This window comes from Atractosteus spatula, chromosome 22, assembly GCF_055471065.1.
Source record: "Atractosteus spatula isolate fAtrSpa1 chromosome 22, fAtrSpa1.hap1, whole genome shotgun sequence".
Lineage (NCBI taxonomy): Eukaryota > Metazoa > Chordata > Actinopteri > Semionotiformes > Lepisosteidae > Atractosteus > Atractosteus spatula.
Genome location: NC_142727.1, coordinates 5,215,028 through 5,242,143, shown reverse-complemented (window position 1 = coordinate 5,242,143; position 27,116 = coordinate 5,215,028). Strand labels below are relative to the sequence as shown.

Genomic DNA, 27,116 nt, shown 5'->3' with positions numbered 1-27,116 from the left:
ACATTCTTCCCTGAGACCTGCCTCTGGGACGTTGTCCCAGTTGGGCGAGTGCACTGCAGGACTGTTCCTAACCCTGGCAGTGGTCAACAGCATGTTCTGTAAAAGCATTAAGCTGATTTTCCAGTATGAACTCAGGCATTGATATCCAAACATTCATCTGCAGGGTTATCAGAAAGGCACATGTTTAGATGCTTTAAAAGTCCACCCACACTGAAGTTAATCGTAACTTCAAAGTTACATAGGTCACAGGCCCTTCTCATTCAGCATTAGCAGCCCACAACAGTGGGATAACACGGAGCCTGGATTTGGAATAACCGTTTTGATACAGGTCAGTTAATGTCTGTACCTGTCCCATCTTGGCATCCTCTGTACAGGGAGTCTGGCTCAGTGCAGGTTCCAGTCACTGTGCCTGACACCATCACTACATGGGAGTCTGGGGCATTCTGCTTGTCCCCGATAGGACTGGGCCTGGCCCCCTCCGCCAGGCTCACCGCCTTCCAGCCCTTCTTCATGGAGCTCACCCTGCCCTACTCCATCATCAGGGGAGAGCGGTTCAAGCTCAAGGCCACCGTCTTCAACTACATGTCCAAGTGCATCATGGTAGAACCGCCCTTCCCTACAACTGTACCAGGGCTTCTCTCACACCAGACCACTCTCTTCTGATCTGTCCACTAATTTAATTACGATATTGATCCAAGGACTTTCCAATGATAATCACAGTGTCTAATGTTTCTAAGGTGGAAAAAATGCTTTCGCTACTCATTACGAGCTCACATTCTGCTGTTCTAGTTCATCTTTGCAAAGGAAAGAGTGTAAAAAAGTTGGGAATTTCATATACAGTATATACATTCTAGTTTAAACAACAACTTAAAAAAAAACAAGCTACCCCACAGTGTCTTCTACAGTGGTATACAGGTCAGGCACGTCACCTGGCCGGAAAGCTTTTGAACTCTTGAGAGCTATAGTATGGAATAAAAAACACAGGGTTTCCTAGGAGCTAAATTATCGCATCACAGACAAATACAGTGTAAATGCATTTCAAGAACAAAGCTCTTCCTCAGGCAGCATCATGCATAGCCTACATCTTTGACAAATCCTGTATAATCAAACTAATTTGTGTGGTCAAATAACATCTCATTCAGGATAAAGCTGTTGAATTACAATAATAGTATAGTGAGTTCTTAGACTAATACAGCAATCTAGCACTAAAACTGTTCTCCCTGCTCCAAGTGTTTAAAATAGTCATTTTGAAATCTGAAAGCTGTAATCCTAGCATGACAGTAGCATCATCTAGAGGACAGGTAACATAAATTGGGGCAGGTGTGTGAGTGGGGAGATGATGTGCTGACCTGTCACTCCAGGTAAAGGTTAGTCCAGTCCCATCCTCTGACTTCACTCTGGAGCCCTGCCCAGGGTGTGAGTATAGTTCCTGTATCTGTGCCAGCCAAGGGAAGACCTCCCGCTGGACCCCGGTAGCCTCTTTCCTGGGTGAGTTGCATCTCTATTGCTCTGCTGTGAGTTTCTCAGTGACTGTCTAGTTCCAGCTGGACAGTTGTGCTGAATCTGTTTCTCTAGGCGCTGTGAATGTGTCCCTGAGTGCAGAGGCAGTTCAGACAGAGATAATCTGTGACAACGAAGTGGTGTCGGTGCATGAGCAAGGACGCATCGACACAGTCATACAGACTCTGCTGGTGGAGGTGAGGACCTGCAGCTCAGCTTGATCTTGTCCTCTAGTACTGTATGTTCTGCAGAGCTAGCATGGCTATCTGGCTGTACTGTCACATTCGTAAACCCCTCCTCTTAAGGATGCTCCAGCCCTTCTTTGTTTTCTACTCATCTCCCGCACCTGCTCCCTGTTCCAACCCCCTTTTCAGTTCTCCTTAAAAGCCAGGCACTCACTCTATTCCGGGCTCTGCATTGGTTTCCATACCAGGCAAGTCCGGGACCTTGAAGCGCCTGGTCCCGTCAAGTTTTTAGTTCCTGTTCCCGTTCCCGTGCTGGTCCCGACCTGGTTCCTGTTTTTAACCCCGTTTGTCTTGGATGGACCGCCCGGCTTTGGACTTTTGCCTCCTCTTGGATTCTCCCTTGGACTCGGTTCTGGATTGTTTGCCTCAGCCACACCTTCCGCGAACACCAGCACACCATGGACACGCCCCCTGTTTTCATTCCTGACTCCCGCATGCTTTTTTCCACGTGTTTTCCTCACTCATCCCCGGATTGTGTCATCTGCATACGGTCCAGAAAGAACACTTGCGTTGCATGTACAAACCTTTCTTAAGTTCAAACAGTGAAGCATCACACTTTACTTAATTACAACACATACTTTGCCAGATGCTTATTACTTATCACAGTTCAGTGGATCAAGTAACAAAATGTATGGCTATTATTTAGGTCTACTGATGAGCAATGGGAGAAAACCGGGGATCAGTGGTCCAATATTGCTAATTTCAGGTCTTTCTGAACACTGGGTTTGTTTAACCATACTGGCCAAAACAGGTAGTGTAAAGCACAATACCTAAATTAACATAATGGAGGTGTTGAAAAATAAAACCCCACTTTTTAAATTAACTTTATTTCACTTTAACCTAATTAGAAATTCTCACTAAGAACAAGAGCGTAAATGAAGGCAATGACAAAAACACAATCACAATCACACAGTATTTGTGGACAGTGAATACATCACATCATTTTGAATGGATTCGAAGACATGAAGTGCAGAAGATACACATGTGTCAATGCACATGAAAACTCCAGTCCTTCCACACTCTTGATTAATGGATTTTCTCCTGCACCCACAGGCTGAAGGAACAGAAAAGACTATCAGTTACAACTGCCTGCTGTGTCCAAAAGGCGAGTCTGTGGGATTCTCTAATGTCTGACACTGACTTTCAGCTGCCTCAGCTTATTCATGGGAGTTTGGTCGAAAAGGTGAGTCTGTGTGTCTCTCTAAGCTTTCTCCTCCCTAATGGATCTGACACAGACTGCTGGCTCATCTCATTTAAGTGAGTTTAATTAAAATACAACTTAACACCTCTTAGAAGCACAGTGGAACGTAAAACAATTCTTTGTGACGTAAGAACTTTCAGAGGTGATCTTGGCTGCATGCTAGAACCGATCAAAAAATAACCATGAATCTCTCAGGGACTGATGAAGGAACAGCAGTAAAGAAAGAATGAGAGTGAGCTCACCTTGTCTGCTCTCTTTCAACATCTCCAGTCTAAGTTTTCTCTGCTTCCAAATGGAAATCCAGAGAGACTTGTTTACACATGTCTCTCACTCATCCTCCTACAAGTTGGACACTCATCCAAGCTGCTCTTTGATTGCTCTTCCCTGTACCTCACTGTCCTGTCTGATTCCAGGCAGCCTGGTGAATGAGGAGGTCCAGTCCAGCTACCAGAGGACATTGTGGAGGGATCAGCAAGGGCCTCACTCTCTGTTCTTGGTAAATATAGAAAACAACCTACAGTAATTTATCACTGTCTTTAGCTTGCACCCATGATTCAATAAACCTGGTTCTCATTTCTGACTCATCATTGCAATATATCTTGTCCTGACAGAGAGCAACCCTCCAATCTCTTTCAACTGGAGTCATCCAATGCAGAATGTTTACTAATACCAAGATGAATTTATCTAATTTGACCCCTACTGCTTCCAGTTTGAACTCTGCTCAAAGCCCTTCTCTGCAGAAATGGAATAGATCTGAGATTTCCTTGTTTTCCTGTGTGCAGGAGACCTGCTGGGCCGGGCCCTACAGAACCCGGACCGACTCCTAGCCATGCCCTACGGCTGTGGAGAGCAGAACATGGTGCTATTTGTCCCTAACATCTACATCCTAAAGTACCTGGAGAGCAGAGGTCAACTCACAGAGGAGATCTAGAACAAAGCCTCAGTGTTCCTGAAGAACGGTAGGAGGAAAAAAGCTGTCGATACAGATAAGAGAAAGAATTTCAATTCAATTCAATTCAACTTTATTGTCATTAAACTTACACAGGTGCATAGTATAATGAAAAGTGTTTCTCATTAGTCACTCAGGTGCAGTATATAAATAGGACAGAAGATGAGACAATAGACAGTTACACAATAGCAATAACAGTAACAACATGTAATAACATAACATAAATAACATGTAATCGAAAACTGTGCAAAATTCCGCAAACAGAGAAAGTTTAACAGGACAAAAACAGTGCAAGGTAATTCTTGGAACAGTGCAAAAAAAAAAAAAAAAAAAAAAAGGATAGTATGGTTAAAAGTAGTATGGTTAATTAATAAATATTAAATATTATTATGCCTGTTACAATTTTACTGGGCTATCGAGGGGACAGTACAATTTTGGCTTACATGTGTGTGTGGTGGTGTAGGAGTACAGTGGTTGTGGGTACAGGAGGATGTTAGGAGAGATCATAATAAGGTGGAAGGGAGTGGGGGCGTCACCAACTTGACAGCTCTGGGGAAGAAGCTATTTTGGAGTCTAGTTGTGTGTGACTGGAGTGACCGGAACCTTCTGCCAGATGGTAGGGGAACAAACAAGTTATGACCAGGGTGAGTGGGGTCAGACATAATTTTGGTGGCTTTTTTCAGACTCCTGGTGTTGTATATTTCCTGGATGGATGGTAAGGCACTGCCGATGATGTGTTGGGCAGTTTTGACTACCCGCTGTAGTGCCTTACGGTCGGATGCAGTGCAGTTGCCATACCAGACTGTGATGCAGCTGGTCAGTATGCTCTCCACCGTACATCTGTAGAAATTGGTGAGGATCAGTGGGTGTAGGTGTATTTTCTTCAGCCTTCTCAGGAAGTACAGCCGCTGTTGTGCCTTCTTGGTGAGACTGGAGGTGTTCAGTGTCCATGTAAGGTCCTTAGAGATGTGAACGCCTAGGAATTTGAAGTTATTCACCATCTCCACTGCAGACCCTTCTATGTAGATGGGGGAGTGAACTTTTCCTTGTCTTCTGAAGTCAACAATCAGCTCTTTGGTTTTGCTGATGTTGAGACATAGGTTGTTGGTTCGGCACCAGTCTGCGAGTTGTTTTATCTCCTCCCTGTAGGCAGTCTCGTCGTTGTCAGTGATCAAGCCCACGACTGTGGTATCGTCAGCATACTTGGTGATGGTGTTTGTGCTGAACTTAGCAGTACAGTCGTGGGTGAACAGGGAGTAAAGCAGTGGGCTGAGCACACAGCCTTGAGGGGCACCGGTGTTAAGGGTGAGTGTGTTGGAGATGAGGTTGCCAATCCTGACAGTCTGGGGTCTGCTGGTGAGGAAGTCTAGGATCCAGCTGCAGAGGGTTGTATCTAAACCTAGAGCCCTGAGTTTGGTAGAAAGTTTTATGGGTATGATGGTGTTAAATGCTGAGCTGAAGTCAATGAACAGCATTCTTGTATAGGTGTTCCTTTTATCCAGGTGGGTTAGTGTGGTGTGTAAAGCTATGGAGATTGCATCCTCTGTGGAGCGGTTTGTGCGATAGGCAAACTGTAGAGGATCCAGTGTTTTTGGAATGCTGGCTTTAATGTGCGGAATAAGTAGTTTTCTCCCCAAGTTGTGGAAAAAGATTATAGAGTAACCAAATTCTTTATCCCTTGGTTTAAATCTGGGATCTATTTAATTGAGCAAGACTAACTGGAATTCGTTCCATGTATGTTTGCTTTCTTAATCATTTGCAGTTTGCAATCATTTGCAGTGGATAGTTTAAATTTCAGATTGCTTGTGCCTGTATTTATTTTCTAAATCTTAGCTCATGTTTCAGTTAGGAAAATGAGTTTAATCCTGCTCGTGTTTCTCTTCGTAGATTCCTAATCCCGAGACGACTTCCGGTTAGGATGCGGACAGGATTGGCAGCATAATCACCGCCCGACAATTTTGTAATAAAGCCCTGAGTTTTTTTTCTACATTATGTTTGAAAACATAATAACTATGGCTGAAGGGGCTGTAAGGAGAAGCAGGACAAAACTTCTGACCGTGGAAAATGTCGAAACTGCGACTTCTGACCGCAGTCGGAGCAGCTCAGCGAGTTCTGAACAAGATGGGGCAGATGCCAGTCTTCAGAAAATATTATACGAATTTAGAGACTTCAGACGGGACAGTTTAGTGATATTAAACAGGAGCTGAGCAAGGTTAATAAGACTGGATAAGGCAGAGGGACGGATCGAAGAAGTGGAAACAAGGGTCTTAACAACAGAAACTGTGATAAAGAAACTCTTGCAATGACAAATTGCTTTGAAATCGAAATTAACAGTCCAGAAAGGAAGATCGCACAGAGACAACATTCAGATTTACGGAATCCCCGAAGAATTGGAGTGTCGCTGCATGGTCACCTTCCTTGAAAATCTGGGAGGGGGGAACTTGATTTACTGAAGGATGTGGAACTGAGAATTGAAAGGGCGCATAGAGCGTTAGCGCCGAAACCCAGAGACCCTGACGCCAAACCGCGCTCCATTGCTGCCAAGTTCTTAAGTTACGAGATGAAAGAGGAAGTGTTGCATAAAGCTTGACAAAAGAAAGAACCTTTCCAGAATAACAAACAATTTTACATGGATCATGATTACCCCCCGACAGGACTCAAAAAATGTATGGAATATTCTGAAGTAAAAAAGGTGCTGAAATCGCAGAAAATAAAATTTCAGACTCCATTTCCAGTGAGGCTACAGGTTTTTTACGAAGATGGCACCTGCCTATACAATTCGGCTGCAGAAGCCACAAAGGACATGTCAGAGCGGGTGACTTAAAGTACAAGTTATACCGCCAGCGCCTGCACTGGAAGAAGAAATCGAGCAACTGTTTACTTGGCAGAAGGCCAGCAGACAGGGTGGCCCTGGGAAACACCAGCCCTCAAAACAGCAATATAACGAGACACTACAGAGTTTCAGGCGGAGATCCCCCTCGCAAGACTGAAGAAAATGGATACAGTGAGTTGTTAAAAGTCGGTCGGGATTTAATTGTTTAGGTTTTTTTTAATACGTTTCCTGCGATGTTTAAGAGAATTTGTAAATGTCGGGATAGATATCTGGTGATTACGACTAGAGTGACTTTTAATTTTTCTGGTTACCCTCTTTTTTCTTTTTATAATATAAGTTTGGATTTGCCATCACGCCTCCTGCTTAAGGGCCTTCCTCCAGAGAAGAAGGAGGACTTCCCTAACAGACTTTTTTTTTTAAAGAGAAGCCCACACAGGGTTCATTTGAAAAGAACCCCACAGTTGGAAGAAAGTACTGTGAACAAGACGGAGATGGATACAGTTACAGGATACAGATACAATTTTGTTTAAGATTGTTTGGTTAATGTTTTTGTTTACTGTGCTTTTTGTTTGTGATGCATTATTAGAAAAAAATGATGGGAAGAGGATATTTTTCATATTATTAAACAATATGAAACATATGTCTTATGGGAGAGAGTTTGAAAGTTCAACCATTTACATAAAATATGTCCAAGCAAGACCTTAAATACTTCCATTTAATGTTAATGGAGTACTTAAGCCTATTAAGAGAAGTAAGATTTTGTCTAAAATGAATAAAGAAGGGGCTCATATTGCTTTTTTACAAGAAACACATTTGAGTGTATTGGAACATGAGAAATTAAGGAGAATGGGTTTCTCAAAAATCTATTTTTCCTCATATAAATCTGGCCATAAGAGAGGAGTGGCTATACTGATATCTCAAAAGGTTCAATTTGAGTTGCTTACAGAAAGATAAGGAGGGGAGATATGTATTAGTATTGGGAAAAATGAAAGAATAATTACTAACGTTACTTAATGTATATGCCCCACCTGGTAGTTTTAATTTTTATTTAAAAATGTTCGATTTGATGGTTAATGCACAAGGGATACTGATTTGTGGAGGTGATTGCATCTTAACCCCAGGCTTGATTCTACAAATATATCTTCTTAGAGAGATAAGTCATTGAATAAAAAGATTAATGTGCTGATGGGGGGAAATGGGAATAATAGATCTTTGGAGAGATTTCTATCTAAGTGGGTGGGATTACATTCACTATTCCTTCCCTTATTCAGTATATTCCAGGATTTATTATTTTTTTATACACAAGAGAGATAGACATAGGATACATTGCGATATTGGTAGAGAGATAGACATAGGATACATTGCAATATTGGTAGAATTCATTTTTCAGAAGAAGGTAAAGCAATTACAATTATCTAATCTGAATATAAAGTTAAAAGAGTTGGAGAAAAAACATCAAGATAAACAGGATTCAAAAATCATGCAAGAAATAAAGAAGATCAGAAACAAAATAGATGTCTTATATACACAGGAAATTGAAAAAATCTATATTTTTACTAGACAAAAATATTACGAGTCAGGGTCAAAATCACTAAAGCTGTTGGCAAGAAAATTAAAAAAACAACAGACCAATAATACAATATATAAAATAAGGGACCAGAACTGTAATGGTGTATTATATAAATGGGAAGAAATCCAAAACACTTTTACAAATTATTACAGAAAACTATATACACAACCCCATTCAGAAAGTGAAGAAAAGATGGATACTTTTTTGGAATCTCTCAGTTTACCAACTCTTACGGAAAATCAAAATAATATATTAAAAGCGACGATAACACCAGACGAATTGAATTCAGTGATTACGAGCCTCAGAGCTAATAAATCACCTGGAACTGATGGTTTTAATTCAGAATGGTATAAAACTTCCAAGCAGAATTAATACCAAATCTTCTTTCTGCTTGCAACTTGGCATTAATTGATGGAAAATTGGATGGCTATCATCTCAGTTATCCCTAAGAAGGGGAAAGATAGATTTGATTGTGGATCGTTCAGCCCAATCTCAGTCCTTAATGTGGATTATAAAATTTATACAGCAATACTGGCTAAAAGAATTGAAAAGATTCTCTTTCATTTGATACACTATGATCAAACAGGGTTTATTCAAGATAGACAAACCCATGATAACATTTGACGCAGGTTGTGATCATTCAGCAATATAATTTAGAAGTTTCTTTGATGAGCCTAGATGCTGAGAAAGCTTTTGACTCTGTTAGGTGGAAATACCTCTATAGGGTCTTAGGTAGGTTTGGTTTTTGTGGAAATATTATCAAAGGTATTCAAACTTTATATGATAGACCAACAGCACTAATTAAAATAAATGGTTATTTATCTGATAGAATAACTTTAGAACGAGGGACTAGACAAGGCTGCCCTTTATCTCCATTGCTTTTTGTTCTATATATAGAGCCAGTAGCTCAGTGGATACAACAAAATAGCAAAACAAAAGGTATTTCTATACAAGGGAATGAGCACAAGATAGCACTGTACGCAGATTACGTTTTGTTTTATCTGGAGGATCCCACTAGTTCATTTATAGAAGTAATGAAATAAGTTAAATTTTCAAAAAACACAAATTCTAACTTTTAATTACAACCCTCCTGATTTTTTAAAAAGTAAATACCACCTTAAGTAGGACCAAAGTTCAATGAGATATCTAGGAGTCTATTTACCAAAAGATATTTCTGCATTAGCAACAATTAATTATGGATCCCTTATAACTAAAATTAAAGCAGATATATTGAAATGGAACCTAATCCCCTTTATGAGTTTCAGTTCTAGAATTGAATCTGTAAAAATTAGTCTACTGCCTCAATTACTCTTTCTATTTCAAGGTCTCCCTGTAGAAGTCTGTGCAAAACAATTTTCAGAATGGGATAAGATGATTTCTAGGTTTATTTGGCAGGGGAGAAAACCTAGAATTAGACTCAAAACATTGCAACTTTCAAAAGATAAAGGGGGTATGGCTTAACCAAATTTGAAGGATTATTATTATGCATCTCAAGTTAAACCTCTCGTTAATTCTTGTAATCCAAAATATCAAGCCAGATGGAAAGATATTGAATTATCCCTTGTAAATAGCCCCCCCCCCCCCCAATTCAGACATTATTAGGTAATAGGAATTTAGACAACATTACTGAAAAACTATTCAATCCATGGATAAAGTTCAAACTAAGGACATGGAATATGATTACAAAAGAGTATCACTTAGGTGAGGCAGTAAAGATACTCAGATGGTACGCCTATGATACAGAGTTTAAACCAAATAAATTGGATAATAGATTTAAAATTTAGATCACAAAAGAAATAACTGCATTTTGTAACATAATGGATAAGAATCAGTTACAAAGTTTTCAGTATTTGAAGGAGAAACACAATTTGGAGAATTCAGATTTTTATAGATATCTTCAAATGCGCCACTATTTTAATAAGGAGATTATAAGGGGAGATTTAGATATTGTTAATGATGGGGTAGTGAAAATAGTTACAGAAGCCTACAAATCAGAATTAGGTAAAGGTATTATATCTAGATTATATAAATGTTTTATGGAAAAGAAATCATATTCTACAGAGTATATAAAGATAAATGGGTGAAAGAAAGTGAAGTTAGAATTTCGAATGAAGAGTGGCTTAAAATTTGTGAATTTCAATGGAGATGTACTAACTCGCATTTATGGAGAGAGTTTTGCTGGAAAAACTTTGTTCGATTTTTCATTACTCCGAGTCAGAAGGCGCATTCTAAATGTTGGAGATGTGCGGAAACCAAGGTAATCATTGGCATATATTCTGGAATTGCCCAAAAATAAAGCTTTTCTGGAAGGAGTTACATGAGGCCCTGGAAACTATATTTGAAAGGAATGTACCCTTTATATTTAAGGCTGTATATGTTGGTAAACTAGATTTTGATTGGATATTTGTTTGGAATCCTTATTTCAGCAGGGAAGAAAGCTATAACAAGAAAGTGGCTTCTCCCAGATTTACCAACAATGAATGATTGGATTGAATTAATAAAGGAAATATGTATAATGGAAAAAAAATTCACTAAAATTACAAATGGTCTAGATGGGTTCAGTACATTAAACCTTTAAGGTCGGATTTTGTTAAGATACAAAATAACTGAAATTTAAATAAGGTACATTTATATAGTCTCCTCCCTTTTCATATTCATAAATGTATACATCTTCCTTCTTTTGAATGTATATAGTTTTGTTAAAAAGTGATATAATTGTAAAATACTAGGGGAACAAACAGGAATTTTTGCCTGTAAGTCTGAATAATGTTGGTTTATATGTAAAATGGTTTTGTTTTGTTCTCTAAAATAAAAAAAAAGATTCCTAATCCCAGATTTGGATACTGTTGGATACTTTTAACACGTGAAGAGGAAAGATATATGATGAGCCCTGCTCCAATCCCAGTTTCGGAGTCAGTCTGAGCATTCTTCCGTGAGACCTGGCTTTGGGACCTTGTCCCAGCTGGGTGAGTGCACTGCAGGACTTTTCCTAACTCTGGCTACAGTGGTCAACAGCATGTTCTCTAAAAGCATTAAGCTGATTGTCAGTGTGAGCTCAGGCATTGATATCCAAGCTTCATCTGCAGGGTTCTCCGAAAAGCACATGTTTACAGTAGATGCTTTAAAAGTCCACCCACGCTGAAGTTAGTCACTTCAAGGTTACATAGGTCACAGGCCTTTCTCATTCAGCAATAGCAGCCCACAACAGTGGGATACCACAGAGCATGGATTTGGAACAACCACTTTGATACAGATCAGTTAATGTCTGTACCTGTCCCATCTTGGCATCCTCTGCACAGGTTCCGGTCACTGTGCCTGACCCTACTAACGTGCATTTTGTTCCAGTTTGCATCTTAGTTCCTTACCCTTAACTGAACTACCAATTGATTAAACTTGAAGTTATTAAAATTGTTAACAGGGTTAAGATTTTGCTGTGCAGAAAACTATGTGAAATCCTAATCAGCACAAATATCAGAAAAGCTGCAGCATGTCTTGTTTCTCCACCTTGGACAGGCTACCAGAGAGAGCTTAACTGATGGCTCCTACAGTGCCTTTGGGAACAGTGATGATTTTGGAAACACATGATGAGCATCAGGAGGCCAGGAAGCCCTGACACACAAAGACGCACCTTTCATCATCTTTAGTCGGCAAGAAAGGAGGGTTAAAGATATCACTTAAAATTCTTAAAACAGAAACCGATAGGTGTTCTAGGGGAGAAGTGGGGGGAACTCCGCCCCTTCCTCCATCATTCAATTATCTCTTTCTCATTTAAACCCTAACCCTGCTAACACACACGTCTAGAGTGTTTAAATTAAACTTAATTGAATTCTGAGCGCTAGACCAATAATGGCTCGCAGGCCTAATTCTCCGTCATTTCCAGACCACCTTCATCTCCTCCAGTACCCCATCGCCGATGCTTCTGCTTCTCCCATCCAGCCTCCCGCATTACGCTGTTCAAACGCCACTGCACCAGCTTGGATACGCCGACTTGTCTCTTTTACAAGGACAAGGCTCCTCAAATCACTGCTCGACAGATGTATTCCTATTCCACCTCACTCTGGCCTTTTAGCCCCTTTTTTCTTCTTTTATGGATTCTGTTTCAGCTCAACCAGTCCTCCATTCTTCTCCTTCTACAGCAGTACCTGCATGTCCGCCTTGTGCATATCGGACAGCCCCTCCTCCTTCTCTCGGCTCTCCAGTTCCGCCTCCTCCTCCTCCACAGCTACCCAGCTCTCTAGCTGATTCTTTCTCTGCAGATTTCACAGCAGCTTTCTCAAAGTCTCAAACCACTTTCTTGCTCTGTAACTGATATTAACTCCCGTCTCATCAAGCTTGAAAATTCCCTTCGTTCAGCTCTGCCTCCTTGAGCCCCAACCATCTCCAGTCTTTTTTTTTTCCCCACCCTCAGTAGAGCTAAAGCCTAGACTCTATGCTGCTCTCAGGCCACCCTTATTTTCACCGCCAGATCCTTGAAGGTAAAGATGTCAGTTCCATTTCTCTCATACTAGACAGCTCTGATCACAATTATTGAGTTATGAAATCGGGAGATCTCCAGTTGCTCTAAATCGTAGGATCCATGTCATCTTAAGTATCACTTTCTGCGAATTTATTCTGAATTTCTCTATTTTCAGGGATGCCATCTGTTCTTTCCACTCTCCGCGGCACCAGGAGTGGACTACTACTGCTTGTCTTTGTTTGTTAAGGTGTGTAGTGTGCTCTCACAAGGCACCAGTTCTGTAGGGGTTTGGGCATTTACTGGGACAATTATTAATTGTAGCAGTAAATCACGAAATTGATTCTTTTAATGGCCTTAGAATCCAACCATGCGATATAACTCAAACAATGCACACACACAGGTACTAATACACGAGGATACATTTATTAATACATAAAATATGCATGTAAACCTAATAGATCTTATCGTGAGGGTTATCAGAATACAAAAGATATATATTAATTCAGTTACGAAGAGTTACACATATCAAGAGGACATACATTCGGTATATCATTCATTTAGACCGTTTCGTGATTGAACTTGGTTACAACTTCTACATTAGATACTCAAAACAAGTACATAACTCTTAGGAATTAAATTGATGATCAACTGGTTGGAATTGAATTCTCGAGCAGTAATGCAGTGAAGTTGAATACTCATCCAATCTCTGGGGATTCAGATCTCCTGCAGGCACAAAGAAACAGTTGCAGCTCTCTGGCTCCGTGCCAGGCTGTGCTGTGCGGCTTGCGACGGTGCACTGTTGATGCTCTCTGAAGACTCGCTAGTTAGTGTTGGCTTTAACTAGCAAAGTTTGTGCACAGGAGAAAAGATGACTGTGGGTCCCAGCAGGTCAGGAAGAAGACCGGTTCGTTCCTGATGAAGCGCTAGTTCTGAATAGTGATTCAGCTGTCCACAGTTCCGACCTGTTCACGAGGCTTGCTGCTGATGCTAACCTCGGGTGGATCCTTTGGTTACTCGTGGCAACCTCCGTTCTCGACTCTTAGAACAAAGGAAAGTTCTGGCACTCGGACACACTGGCCATTACATGGTTGTCCGGGCTGAGTCTCAGGATGGTCAGGAGGCGCGCTGCGAGAATGTCCTGCCCTTGGGAGCCTTTCTGCTCCTGGGCCGTCCTGGCCTGGAATTGTCTCGCACCCCTGGAATTCTCCTTTGAATTCCCTTTAGAATAGTCTCACAGGCCCTCTGTGTTGCCTGTTTTTACGTGGAGGAACTGCAGGTTGTTCATTGGCTGGAAGTTTCATGGGCATCAGAGACCCACGTGGGTTACTCAGCCGTACCAGTCCCTGATTGGTTGATCAAGGTGAGATATGAGTCACTTACTACTGACACTTAGGAATGCAGTCCAGATGTCCATTTGGCACTCCCAAGACAGATAGGCGCCAATGGATGACCATAGATCATGATAGCCAGGCTTAGCTAAGTGCACCCCCATTTGGGAGCTGTCCCATATCAAAAGAAACCTTAAATCGGCCTGCATGAATAGCTTCTCTGTGGCTGCACCACAGAGATGAAGAGAGAGATGGGGCCTCACTGGCAAGGGAGCAGAAAACTTAATTCCTGTATTTTAATAAGCCTTGCCGCTACAGGTGGTTCTTTATTTTGCCCAATTAAATTTTCAGTTTGAACCGATTTGTAATTTATCCACTCTTCCTGTTCTAAGGCATGCCCCTATTTGAATATTCATAACCTAGCAATCTCGCCCTCTCTAGACTGATCCGTCCTGCTGCTCCAAAATGATTCTCTTCTTTCAAAGTTCATACATTGTGTATTCCCACTCTGGAACACGCCCTTCAGGGTCTTCTCTCCCTTCTTGTTAACCACGTTCTAGATGTTCTTCAAAATGTTTCTACTGGCCTGTTTCCAATCAGAGTGTATATCTCTACTCTGTCTTCATAACTGCCTCTCTCTTCTACAAGAATTGGTGACCTACTCTGCATAACCTCCCCCTTTTCTCTAATGCATCTGTCAGTCTTTCAGTAAAATTCAATACTCAGTGGTTTTCTCTCTCTCATTGTATAATCGTCAGCCCTTCTAGCGCTCTACCCTATTGTTGCCGCCATCCATGTCTGTGACACCTCAGGACCAGTGATCAATCTTATTTCTATCAAATTAACTACTTCCATTACTGATAATTTCAGTTTCCTTCGCCATCTCACCTGGATTTCCTTCAGCTCTAACGAGGATCACCTCTCTGGCCTTTCCAATGCTCGATCAATGCGTTTTACCATTCGCAGTTACCCAAATCCCTCATCCTCATGCCCGTCTCAGCTCTTTTCCCCTTCAAGTTCTGAGTTCCACATTCTTTTGTCATCTAGAATCAAATCTCCACCCAACTTCAATGGACATGTTACTACATGCTTTAGCCCCATCTGCCCACACAGCCCATTCTTCTGCCAGGACTGCATGCTCTACCTTTCCCCATTCCACCAGCCACCTTTATTTCTATTTCAACCTCACTCTTCTCACTGTTTTCCAACTGCAACAGGATCTTACCTCTGGGATTCAGTTCTGCCTCACGTTTCAGTCTCTTTAATGTCCTCACTGCTTTCTATTCCAGCACTCCATCTTGCACTTCATGAAATACAGAGACAGCACCTTTAAGAGTTCCTTCCAGGAAGGCTATCTCTTGCTCCTAATCCTCCGCTTGTTTCCCGAGACAAGCCATTTTACCCCTTCAAGGATGCTCTTATGGATGCAATGTGTTTTACTGTCACAGATACTAAGAGCCACAATTCACCAGTTTGTCTGTATTCCATTTTTCAGAATTGAGTGACCTAACTTGTATCCTAAGCTTTTTCTAGCCTGATCCACTTAGTTGTGGATACTTCAGTAACCAGATGCATGTTTTCTCCTCAGCTGTGAGTTTCAATCTCCAATGCTGGTCTCAACCCTCAGTTTGCTCTCCTCGTTTCTTCAGAATTGGAGCTGCCATCTCCACTGCCCTAGCTATCCTGGATATTCAACTTATTTAAACATAGGGGCCAATCATCCTCCTCTGCAGTCCACCTTTACATCAATACCACTCTCTCAGGCATTTCAGTTACTCACTTGATATATCAATTGCTAGTATGCCTGGAGTGGGGGTGTCTGTTCCTCCAGGGCCACCAGAGGTTTTCACCTGAATTGACATGTAGGGTTTTTTTCCTCTCTACTGTGCAGTCAGGCTCATACATAGCCTCTTCACCTTCCTCTCCTGTTCTTTTCTCTTGTTTGTTTTAATTATGCATTGGCACACACTTCGTTTGTCCTCACGGGTGGTCAGAGAGAAAGTGTTGGTCCGGGGTCCATCTTTGGGGGGGTAAGTGAAGCTCACTTCCCCGATGTCAGGATGGCAACGCCACCTTGACCCTTTCTGGGGAGGTTCTCAAGCTCGAGCCAGAATGGACCCCGGCCACATTACTAGTTCTCGTTCCCTTGGTCCCCTGAGGGTTTATGCCAGTTACGAGGCAGAGCCTCAGAGTGACTCTCAGTGAGTCAGGGGATTTCTTTTGCTTCCTTCTCGAGTAGCTTTCTCTTCATTCTCAACCTCTCAAGCAGCGTCTCTTAAAGCGATTCCTCCAGTCAGGGGTTCTTTCTCTTCCACCTTGAGGGATTCGTTCCCAGTTGTGAGGCAGCACCTCTCATGCGACTCTCAGTGAGTCAAGGGACTATCCACTCCAATCTTCGCCCTGAGGGCAGCGCCTGGTTGTGAGGCAGCGCCTCTCAAAGCAACCCACAAGGAGTCAGGGCAGTCTTCCTCTTCCTCTTCCTTCCCTACACCTGAGGGCCTAGCTCCCAGTCGTGAGGCAGTGGCTCTCTACCGACTCTCTGCGAGTCAGGGGCATTCATGTTTTCCTGCCCCGGAGGCTGCCGAGTCAGCCAACCCAGTCAGCCACCTGGCTTACCCTGTGTGGTCCGGGTGCTCTTTTCTCTACTTTACTAACCCCTGGTTCTCCCCTTGAATTGATTTTATTTTATGTTAGTCAGCATATAAATCAAAAAGTAATAAAAACATTTCTATAGGGCATTTCATCCCAAAACATTCCAAATTACATCACAAATAGGAGGGGCCTTCTTCATCCACCATTGAAGTGCAGCACCAACCTGGGCAACACACAGCAGCCCCACTACACTGCAGTCAATACAGAAATGTCACTAATGTGATCAATCTGCTAAGCACTGAAGTAAGATGTGAAGATGGGGGTTAAATTAAATGTTTTCTGTATGAGGTTTAGACTTCTAAACCACAAGCTGGAGTTTATGGCAGGAAAGGGGGTTAACTGATAAGGATTCCAGATGCAAGCTAGGAACCCCCTGGGGACGTCATCTTAAACTGACCATTTGGCCAGGGTCTCTTAACTGGCCAAATACCATGACATCAGAAGCGGAAAGAAAATACTATATAAACTAAAAGTTTGTACCGGAACATTGAACAATATTTCGGTTTTGTTGTTTCTTGCGGGAAACAAGACTTCGGCTTTATTGTTCCTTGCATGCAATAAACTCATCTGTTTAACTTCATCTCGGGATCCAGAACCTTATTCTTTCTGTTACAACAATTTTGGCGTAGTCGGCGGATGCTCCAGAAGGCGCAGAACTTCCCATCGGCAGGAGAGACGGTCAGCACGCACATTACTAAAAGGTAAGGACTCCTCTTTTATTTAAAAGTCCCGACTCTGACCGATTGACCGATTGGGAAGTCTCTGCTCCCTGCAAGAATCGCCCGAGATGACGGAGTAAACGTGAGTTCCTGGATACCTCTGGCCCGGGGAAGACACCAGTGTATGTAATGGGTGGTTTGCTGTAAGCCCAGAATTTGGTCTGGCAGGCGGTGATTCGCGGTATTGTGTACATGCGTTCGAAACTAGTGTATGCCTCTTCCAAAACCCGTTCAAAAACTCCACACACAATTGTGTGGAGTTTTTGAACGGGTTTTGGACCTTTACTGCGAAGTTCAGGACTGGTGTGGGCCTTAATTGCGCCCGGAGTTCTGAGGCTCAGGATCAGTGTGGGCCTTAATTGCGCCCGGGGTTCTGAAGCTGAATGGTGCCTTAAATGCACGTATAATCCAGGATTGGTGTGGCCCTTAATTGCGCCTGGGGTCCTGAGATTAGCTACGCCTTGATCGTGCACGGATTGGCGTGGCGTGGTTTTTTGTTTTAAAGGGAACAGGAGAGAAGTAAAAGATATATATGTATGTTTTTGGTGTTTTCCTTGTTTGTGAATACATATACACACACACGACACTAACATAAACAAACCTCATAATAAAAGAGCAAAGCACTAAGTAGCAGGATTTAAAGGATGCTGAGATCCGAGAATCGCCCTGATTGAGCTCAGTGCGTAAGTCCACCCCAGGGCAAAAGCAGCGATGCTGGCGTTCTGGGGATGGTGAATTACTGATCAAGGAAGGGAGTTTTCGAGGTCTCGTTTCCTCCCTGTGAACAGTGCGGTATAAGTCCTCTCTAAAGACCCTGAGAGGCATTTAGATTTGGAGGTAACAGACGCCCTTAGCTGAATGAGTGCAGAAATGCACAGGAGTTTCAAGTGAAAGCATCCCTCTACTGTATGAGCTGTTACCTCACACACAACAAAGTAACTCTTAAAAGAAACCGAACATGTGTGCTAACTGGGTGTTTGAGAAAGTGGTGGAAGTGTCTGATTACATATCGGATAAGTGTAAGTTAACAGGGAAGAAAAATATAGGAAAAAGCTGAGTTTGTCAGAAGGAGTTTGGGGCGAAGATGTCTGTAAGAAAGTGTATGAACATTGGTATAAACACAAAGATTTAGCTGCAGCCCTGGTGCTCGGCCGACACCTGCGGTGGCAGATTAGTGTAAAAGAAAACTCAGAATGGGATAAAAAAGAGAAGGAGTTCACAGAAAAAATAAAAGTATTAAATGAAAGGAAAGATAATTTTTTCGCGGCAAAAGAAGAACTAGAAAAAAAGCTAAAAGAGGCAGTGCAGGAGAATCAGAAACTAAAGGAGGAATTAGTTCCTGGTCGCACTGCACTGATTAATGTGTTACAGCCGGCGACTAAATTATATCCGGCTCTACCGCAGGGGAACAGACAGGCGGGAAATGAAAATAATTGGGATCAAGTCCCACAGTGGCCATATGGAGACGGGGGGTCTGATTGGGATAACACTTGGTATGAGTGTGATAAAGACGGATCAGAGTCTCCCCTTATAAGAGGGAAGGCGCCCGCAGATATGTACTCTCACCCGAAGTGGGAAAGGACTTGATGTAGCAGGGGCTGGCGCTGCTGATGACGGCACTACTCTAACTCTGTCTCGCACCCCGTCTAGGGGGTCTGCACTCGCACCTACCTTCCCTGATTCCCCCATATGATCAAATCCAAAACCGGAAGATATTGACCTGTGGGCTAGAGAAGTACCGCACCCAAAATTAGGAATGCAGCGAACCTGGAGTGCGCTTCAGGAATTAAAAGATACTTATGGTATCACTCCCCTGACTGCCTCTATGATCCTCAGAAGAACAGGGGAAAAGAGTGTCGGAGAACTTAGACAATTGTGTGAGGATAACGGCAGGGGAGGGCGATGGGAATGGGTTTGGCAATGGCTTAAACAAAATTATCCACCAAAGACAGATTGGAAAAAGATATCTGCATGTCAGCAGAAAGAAAGTGAGGATGTGGCTGACTTCACTGACTGCTTCGTCACAGTCTGGCTGGAATGCTCAGGACTTGGTGATGAAGGTGATGTGAATAGCGACGCCTCTGCTGTGATTAAACAAATTTATTTGAGCGGTCTTAAGCCTGATATAGCCAAAGCCCTTCAGTTAAAAGAGCCCGAAATAGGGCAAGATACGAACAAGCAGTTCGAGGAAATAGTTAAAATGGCACGACAGATTGAAAGGAATATGTATGCTAAAGTGCGGGCAATACAAACAGGATGGACACCCCCGATACTGAAGGGTGGAGCTGGCCCTGACACCCGACTTAGTCCAAAAGGGGAAATTATTACAAATCGGTGCCATTATTGTAAAAGTTTTGGGCATTTTCAATAGAATTGCAAAAAGCGACTAGGCAGTGAAGGCAGGATCGGAAAATATCGCGATCCCCCATTCAATCCCTCAAATCGAAAGGGACAAAAAAACCTGTTTTCACAATTACAGGATTTGAGCGAAGCAGATAAACGCGCTATCAGGGATCTTTTAAACTAGGATTCCCCCTAGTGGCCTCCCTACGCCTATCTCAGGAGCTGGGTGAAAAAGAACTCAAATTACAATGTACAATTAATGGGACTCAAATGTCACTTTTATGGGACACTGGGGCTCAATTATCTTGTTTATCTGAACAGTCAGCCAAACGGTGTGGTGTCATATTCACAGGGAGGAAGCTGGTCACTGGTGTAAGGGACAATCGAATAGCACTCAGAGAAACTAAAAAACTCGAGATTAGACTAGGAGATGGGGAGGTAACATTTAATGCCGTCATGTGGGTAGGACCTACCCCAGATCTTTTGGGGTGGGATGCTCTGAAATACCTACAAGGAATTACATTAACCGTACATGAGGAGAGGGTGGAGGTAAACATCTGGCAATCATTGGAGGCAATGTGGGGCTGCAAAAGGATGAGACCTGGAGGTGCCAACGAACAGGCAGACCCGCCTGCCCCAAGCAGCTAATGCCCTACTTGGCACAACAAATACACTCCACAGGGCACCCAGGAATTAGCCAAATGACTTGACGCTTTGCCCAGAGCTGGGTGGGGACAGGCTTCGCACCCTTCGCGGCTGATGTGGTACAACGCTGTGGAGAGTGCCAAAAAGCCTCTGGAGCGCCGTCGGTTCGGGCTCCTAATCTACAACGTCCTGCACCCAAAGGACCCTTTAGACACTGGCAAATAGACTATTGTTCACTGCCACGCTGTAAAGGGAAAACAGGCCTCCTGGTAATGGTGGACCAGTGTCACACAATGGCCTGAGCAAGGCCAAAGTAGGTCCGTTTTTTCTCAAACTGGCTCCACCGCAAAAGCACCCAAGCCAACAAGTGCACTCTGTTTACAGTGCTCCCGGTCCCCCACACCAGAAAACAAAACTAGTTATTCAAATAAAGGTAAGTCCTCTATCTCTCTATCTAACCACCAACAACCAACAACAAACCCTTAGGCTGATGAGCCAGCTTAAATAGCTTGTAAGCCCCTCCCCCTCTGGAACAAACCATTTCTCTACTTCAAAGTGGTTTTTCCCCTTTCCATAAATAACCCTTGAGAACTGGGGTTAGGTTTGGCCTTTATAGGCCACCATAGGCTGACTCACCCCAGAAGTACTGACACCAAACAAACAGTGAGTAACATCCATTTTGAGAGCGCTCTCCATTCACACCACAATACTCACTCATACCTGTGTTTAAGTATTTGAATGTATGTGAAATTAGGTATGTTTATGTACGTGAATGTATATGAAATTAAGTAATAGAAGTTACTAGTCAAGCCCTGAGTGTGCACCCTCAGGAACTTATCTAGCAACCGCACAATGGAAGGTGTATGAATGTTGTATTTTCTGTGCTATCTGTACCCCGTGACAGACTCCTCTGTCACAACCAGTTTTCTAGATGGGTGGAGGCTGTCCCTGTCAAACGAGAGACTGTGCAGACAACTGCCAAATATCTTGTGACTGAAGTAATTCCCCGATGACATTTTACTGGAAAAGTGTGTTAGTTGGTGGCAGACCTACTGGGGATCATTGGGACCTGCATTGCCCTCATCACCCGCAGTCCTCCGGCATGGTGGAATGGGTGAACCGAACTTTGAAAGATAAATTGACAAAGTACCACCTGGGAGGAATCCCCTGGGTGGATGCATTGCCCGCCGTACTGTGTAACATCCGTGCGGGGACAAATCAAACTGTGGGGCCGAGCCTGTTTGAGGTGATCACGGGGCGCCCCATGAGACTGAGTGACTCCCCAGGACATGACAGAGTAGACTTGAGAATACTAACTGATTCTCTGTTACAGTATTGCAAGTTGCTGACAGAAGCCACCCAAGGTGCCCTTGAGCAGGTCCTGGAGGCGTGGGGACCGCCACCTGAAGGAGGACACAACCTCATCCCAGGAGAGTGGGTGTGGATCAGGAAATTTCCCTCACAGGTTCTCCAGCCCAGGTGGGACGGACCCTACCAGATCCTGTTGACGACCGATTCTGCAGTTCGAGTAGAAGGAAAAGATCACTGGATCCACGCTTCACACTGTCGACAAGCCTCATCTCCAGTTGCAGACACAGGATGAAATCATTTCTGTTAATGATGTTAATGGTTGCTGTAGGACTATGTTTCACAGGGATTAATGAACATCATTCCCACAAAGGAGAACATGGAGTTAATTCCTTTTTAGGCCTCTCATATCTGACTCCACCTGGAATGGGGGTGGAATGGGGAAAACACAAACAAACAACCGACATGGAGATCCTGGGATAAGACTCCAGACTCCGGGCTCAGAACACGGGAGGTGTCGGCGATGAGGCCTATGCCCTCAGGAGACGGACGTAGGGTTTGCCCTAATGTTGAGCCCTGAGCCCTGGAGGAGCAAAGAATAAATAGGGGGAGACACAACAAGGCACACCTGGAACACATACAAATGATCACAGGGAACTATTGACAGGAGTAAAATGGTGCGCCCTCTAAGGGAGGGATGTCAACCGTAACAATATTAAACTATGTGGCGGACTGACTTCACACAGTGGCTTTTACTTTCTCCTGCTAAAATGAATCACATCAAAAATAAACTGATCCTTTATTCATCAGCCAATTAAGGGTGTTACTGTAGATCATGATCATGTCTTTCCAGGGAATTTGTTCAAGCTGCTAATTTGCTCAATATAATTTGAATCATGTAGATAAAACAACTTATTAAAATAAAGCTGAAGGTTCCACCTTCCTAGATGTCATTCTAGCCACAGCCCCATTGTAGCCTAGCTGTATAGACTGCTCCAAGACCCTGCCTTGAAAAGGAACAGCCTCAAGCAAAAGCTGACTGAGCGCATGTGGGTTAGGGAGTCACTGAGCTCTTCCCTCTCTCAGGAGCAGGTCGTGAACAGCAGCCTTTCCTGCCTGCACTCTGCCACCCAGAACCTGACCAATGTCTACACTGCAGCCCTGCTGTTCTACACCTATACTCTGGCTGGGGACGAGGACACCAGAGCACAACTATGGACCAAGCTAGAAACTCTGGCCAGCAGAGAGGGTACAGCCTCCTCCTCTCTGCAGCTCAGCACCCTTCTCAAAATGCACAGACACACAATGTTGGAAGTACACTGGGAAGAGCAGACACGCACTTGAACACAAAGAGAAGAGTGGGGTTTGGGCTGTTGATTTGAAACTGGAAAGTTATAGGTTCACATCCCAGGTGGGGCACTGCTATTGTACCTTTCATAGCCTCACAAACGTCCAGCTTTTTATGTACTGTAGGTACAAACTGAAGTCTCTTTTGAGAAGTGTCACACAAATAAAATCAGAAATCTAAATGCAACCTGAAACATGAAGACACACATAGAGAAACCTCATTTATTGTTGAGGATGAAATCCTATTCATAATTATATATTTACCTATTACCTTCTAGCCAAGAACCTGTTATGTTACTAAATTATCATCATGACTTCTCCTTGAACCCATCGCCCTCCTCCTCTCTTCCCTGGGTAATTGACTTGTTTCCCTCTCTCTCAGGAGACACTCTGCACTGGTCTCAGTCGGCCTCGGAGGATTCTGACTCCTTGTCAGTAGAGATGAGCTCCTATGTGCTGCTGGCTCTTCTTAGTCTTCTTAGTCACCCACTGCTGTCTGCCTTGGACCTGGGCCAGGCCTCCAAGATTGTCACCTGGCTGACTAAGCAGCAGAACTCCTATGGAGGATTCTCTTCAACACAGGTATTGATCTGTCTGAATCATCAAGCTCAGGATCCTACTGATCTCCTGGGTGACTCTCCAGTGCAGTGACCTGAGACCCTGTATTGTGTAGCATATGGATAGCACAAGCAGTGATTGTCTGTGGTTTGTGTTTGTGCACAGGACACCGTAGTGGCTCTGGAGGCTCTCTCTCTCTATGGGGCGGAGGCATTCAGCAAAGTGGTCTCCAGCCAAGTGACAGTGCAGTCCACAGAGGGGGACCTCCACCAGTTTACTGTGGACTCCAGCAACAGTCTGCTGTACCAGGAGAGGAGAGGACACTGCGAGATGTCCCAGGGAAGTACAGTGTTGCCTCATCACTGAGTTTTCAGAGGCTACAAAAAGGACACCAGTCTTAAATCTAAGCTTTACTCTACAATGAACTGAAACATAAGGGCGAGATCCTCTCCACTACAACATCGCCGCAGTCTCAGATGACGTGACAGCAGCACGAGGAACAGGCCACTCACTGCTGTCGTCAATGTGAGGCAAGCGCACATTTCTGGTCTCGTCTGGTTGTGTTAGTGTTCCCAGTACAACACTTGGCATTGCAGGGTACCACCAGTGTCGCTGATCAGATCATCTGACAGCCCATCGCTTTATATTCCAGACATACAGTATGTTCACAATAAACAAGAAGGAATAATATGAGAAAGCCTGTTGATAATGAGGTCTGTTTTCTCCTTTAGTTAGAATCTTATTAATTCCAAAAGCTTTTTTTTCTTTAGATCCCACAGCTACAAGGGCAAGAGAGAGAGCACCAACATGGTGATTGTGAACGTCAAGCTCCTGTCTGGGTTTGTCTTTGAAAAAGACACTCTGAGTGAGGTGAGTTCTCCTCCTCTCTGGTGCCATCAGTTTCCTTTATTTTTCTCCTGAGTCAATGCAGAAGCATAAGAGTGCTCTTACTCACTTTTCAAAATGTGATGACCAAAGAGTATGTGCTCCTCCTCATGTGCAGATTTTAGCCAGCACCCTGGTGCACTTCTCTCTCTTTGCCTCTCGGTCTGTTTCTCCCACAGTTAAAAGGAGCCCCGTATGTCAAGCGTGTTGACACTGAAGATGGTCACATGATCGTGTATCTAGATGGGGGTGAGTTCATACCTCCTGGAGAACGTCCTGTACAGCATGATGCAGACACCATGTCCTTCATTACTATTATTCAAAAACTATGAGACATAATTGCCTGGACAAGCACCTGACACTGACATTTTATACAGTGTTACAGACAGGTAGCATTAATGAAATGGAGTTTTTAAAGAAAGTTCGGGAGGAATGAAGGCATCCGAGCTCATTCGAAACAGCTGCTGCAATTCTCACTAATTCTGACATAAGCAACCGGTCTCCATATATATCAAACGTCACCCTCTTCTCTTCCTCGTTCGTTTTCTGCATCACTCCTCCACCCCCTCTCCACCTTTGCAGCTGCCCAATTGGTCGCATGGGGGTCCAACGGCTGGGAGGTTGGCCCTCAGCCAAGCGGGTTACGCCAAATGTCCACATCCCAATAAATGATTCTAATTTCTCCCAAGCTTTCGGCTGCTATCATTCCTCGTGAACTGTAAATATGAGCGGAAACACTAAACTTGAGCAAGCTACTCATAAAACACTCACGTGTTTGTGTTGACATCTTCATTCACTGTTAGCTGAGACCTTTCTCACATTAGTGTGCAAAATGTTGCTTAACATTTTAGGTATTTATGTTCTGGAATCAGTCTTGTAACCAGGTACATTCACAAATTTAAAGGAATGTCCAACGCTAACAAGCCAGGAGAATCAAACCTTTTAGTCTTGAAAAGAGAAGATTTCAAGGGTCCTGATTCAATTAAAGTGCAACTTGACATGGGTCTTGGGGATAAACCTGAATACCCATGTAATATGTAAAATTAAAATTTTACTAATTTTGGCAGCTCTCTTTGCTTGTGTTGGTACAAAATGACCCTTGCCCTTCCATTTTACTGAGTCTATCAAAGCACATTCCTGTAATATACTTATTTTATGCTTCTTTTCTGAAATACCCTAATTTTCTTATTTTTCATTGATACATCCACATAATTCATAATTCCTTTTTGTAATTCCATACTTGAGGAATAAACTGACTTTTGACTTGCCACTTTTAACTCACTCGGTAGTCTTCAATGGGTGGTTCTTACTGCAGTCGTGCTGCCCTAGTAACAGTGGTCAGCCCTGAGGGTAAGAATCTCAGGTGATCCCGCCCTCACAGCCTCTGGTTTCAGCTCAGCCCATGCTGTGCTCTTCGCAGTGTTTCTGAGTCATCAGCTGCTGAGCAGGTACAAGCTTTAGTGCGTTTAAGTCATGTCTGCACACTCCTGTGGCATCAACCCAATACCACGTCATCAAAGGATAGTACCTCCATTTGACAGAGCTCAAAAGCCATTCTACAAAGCTAGAGATTCCAACCGGTAGTGTAATAAAATAAAAAAATCATGGGGTACATAATTCCACTCTTACACTGATTTAAGTGAGTATACAGTATGGTGATGGACTCTATGAGGGTGACGAGAAGACCAGGAAGCTGTAGTGGGGTTGTCAGGAATCGTAGTCAAAGGAAAAACACGGTGTCCAAAATCCAGTAAAACACTTAGTTCATAAATTAGGTAGGCAATGCAGAAGTCCAAAAACCCGGGAGGCAGACTGAAATACAAAAGAAGGCTCTGAAGCATATACCAAGAGGTACAGTACTGAGAAAAGGCGGATGCAGATGGCTGGGCTTAAATAGAGAGAGAGGGAAGCGTGGTCATGCGTGGTTAACAGGACCTGGTTAACCCACCCCTAACCAGAGTAGCTGAAGCAAGGCATGAGTGTGGATGTGCCCTCCTAAGGGTGGCTCCTGACGCCCTCGCGGGACAGGAAATCTGTGGTGGAAATCACAGATTAAATCACGATCTAGGATATCGCTCTCAGGAACCCAAGAATATTTCTCTGGTCCTCAGCCCTCTCAGTCCACAATATATTGTAATTTACCTTGGTGCTAACGAGAATCCAGGATCTCATTTACCGTGTATGCGGGTAGACCATCAATCATGCGAGGCGGGGGGGGAGGAGTTTGGGGTCAAGGTAATGGTGATCTGTGGTAATTCTTAAGTAACAATATGTGAAAAGTGGGACGGATCTTGAGGGAGGGTGGTAATATCAGGCGGTAGGTGATGGGTGTTATCTGGGCTCAGATATGGAAAGGACCGATGTACCTAGGACCCAATTTGAGGGATCGTTGCCAGAGAGGTAAATTTTGTGTTGATAGCCAAACTAATTGACCACATTGGAACCTGGGTATGGCACAGTGATGTAGGTCAGTTTTTTTGTCGGTTAGCTGTGTGTAAAACGGTGGATTTTGCCCATTTCCATAATCTTCGGAGTTTGGTAATCCAGAATGGAGGGTACCAGGTGCTGTGGAAATGA

General features: G+C 43.4%; 1 pseudogene; it reads left to right on the top strand.

Annotated features, from left to right (window-relative positions):
• Positions 1 to 27,116, top strand: LOC148816698 (alpha-2-macroglobulin-like; annotated as a pseudogene).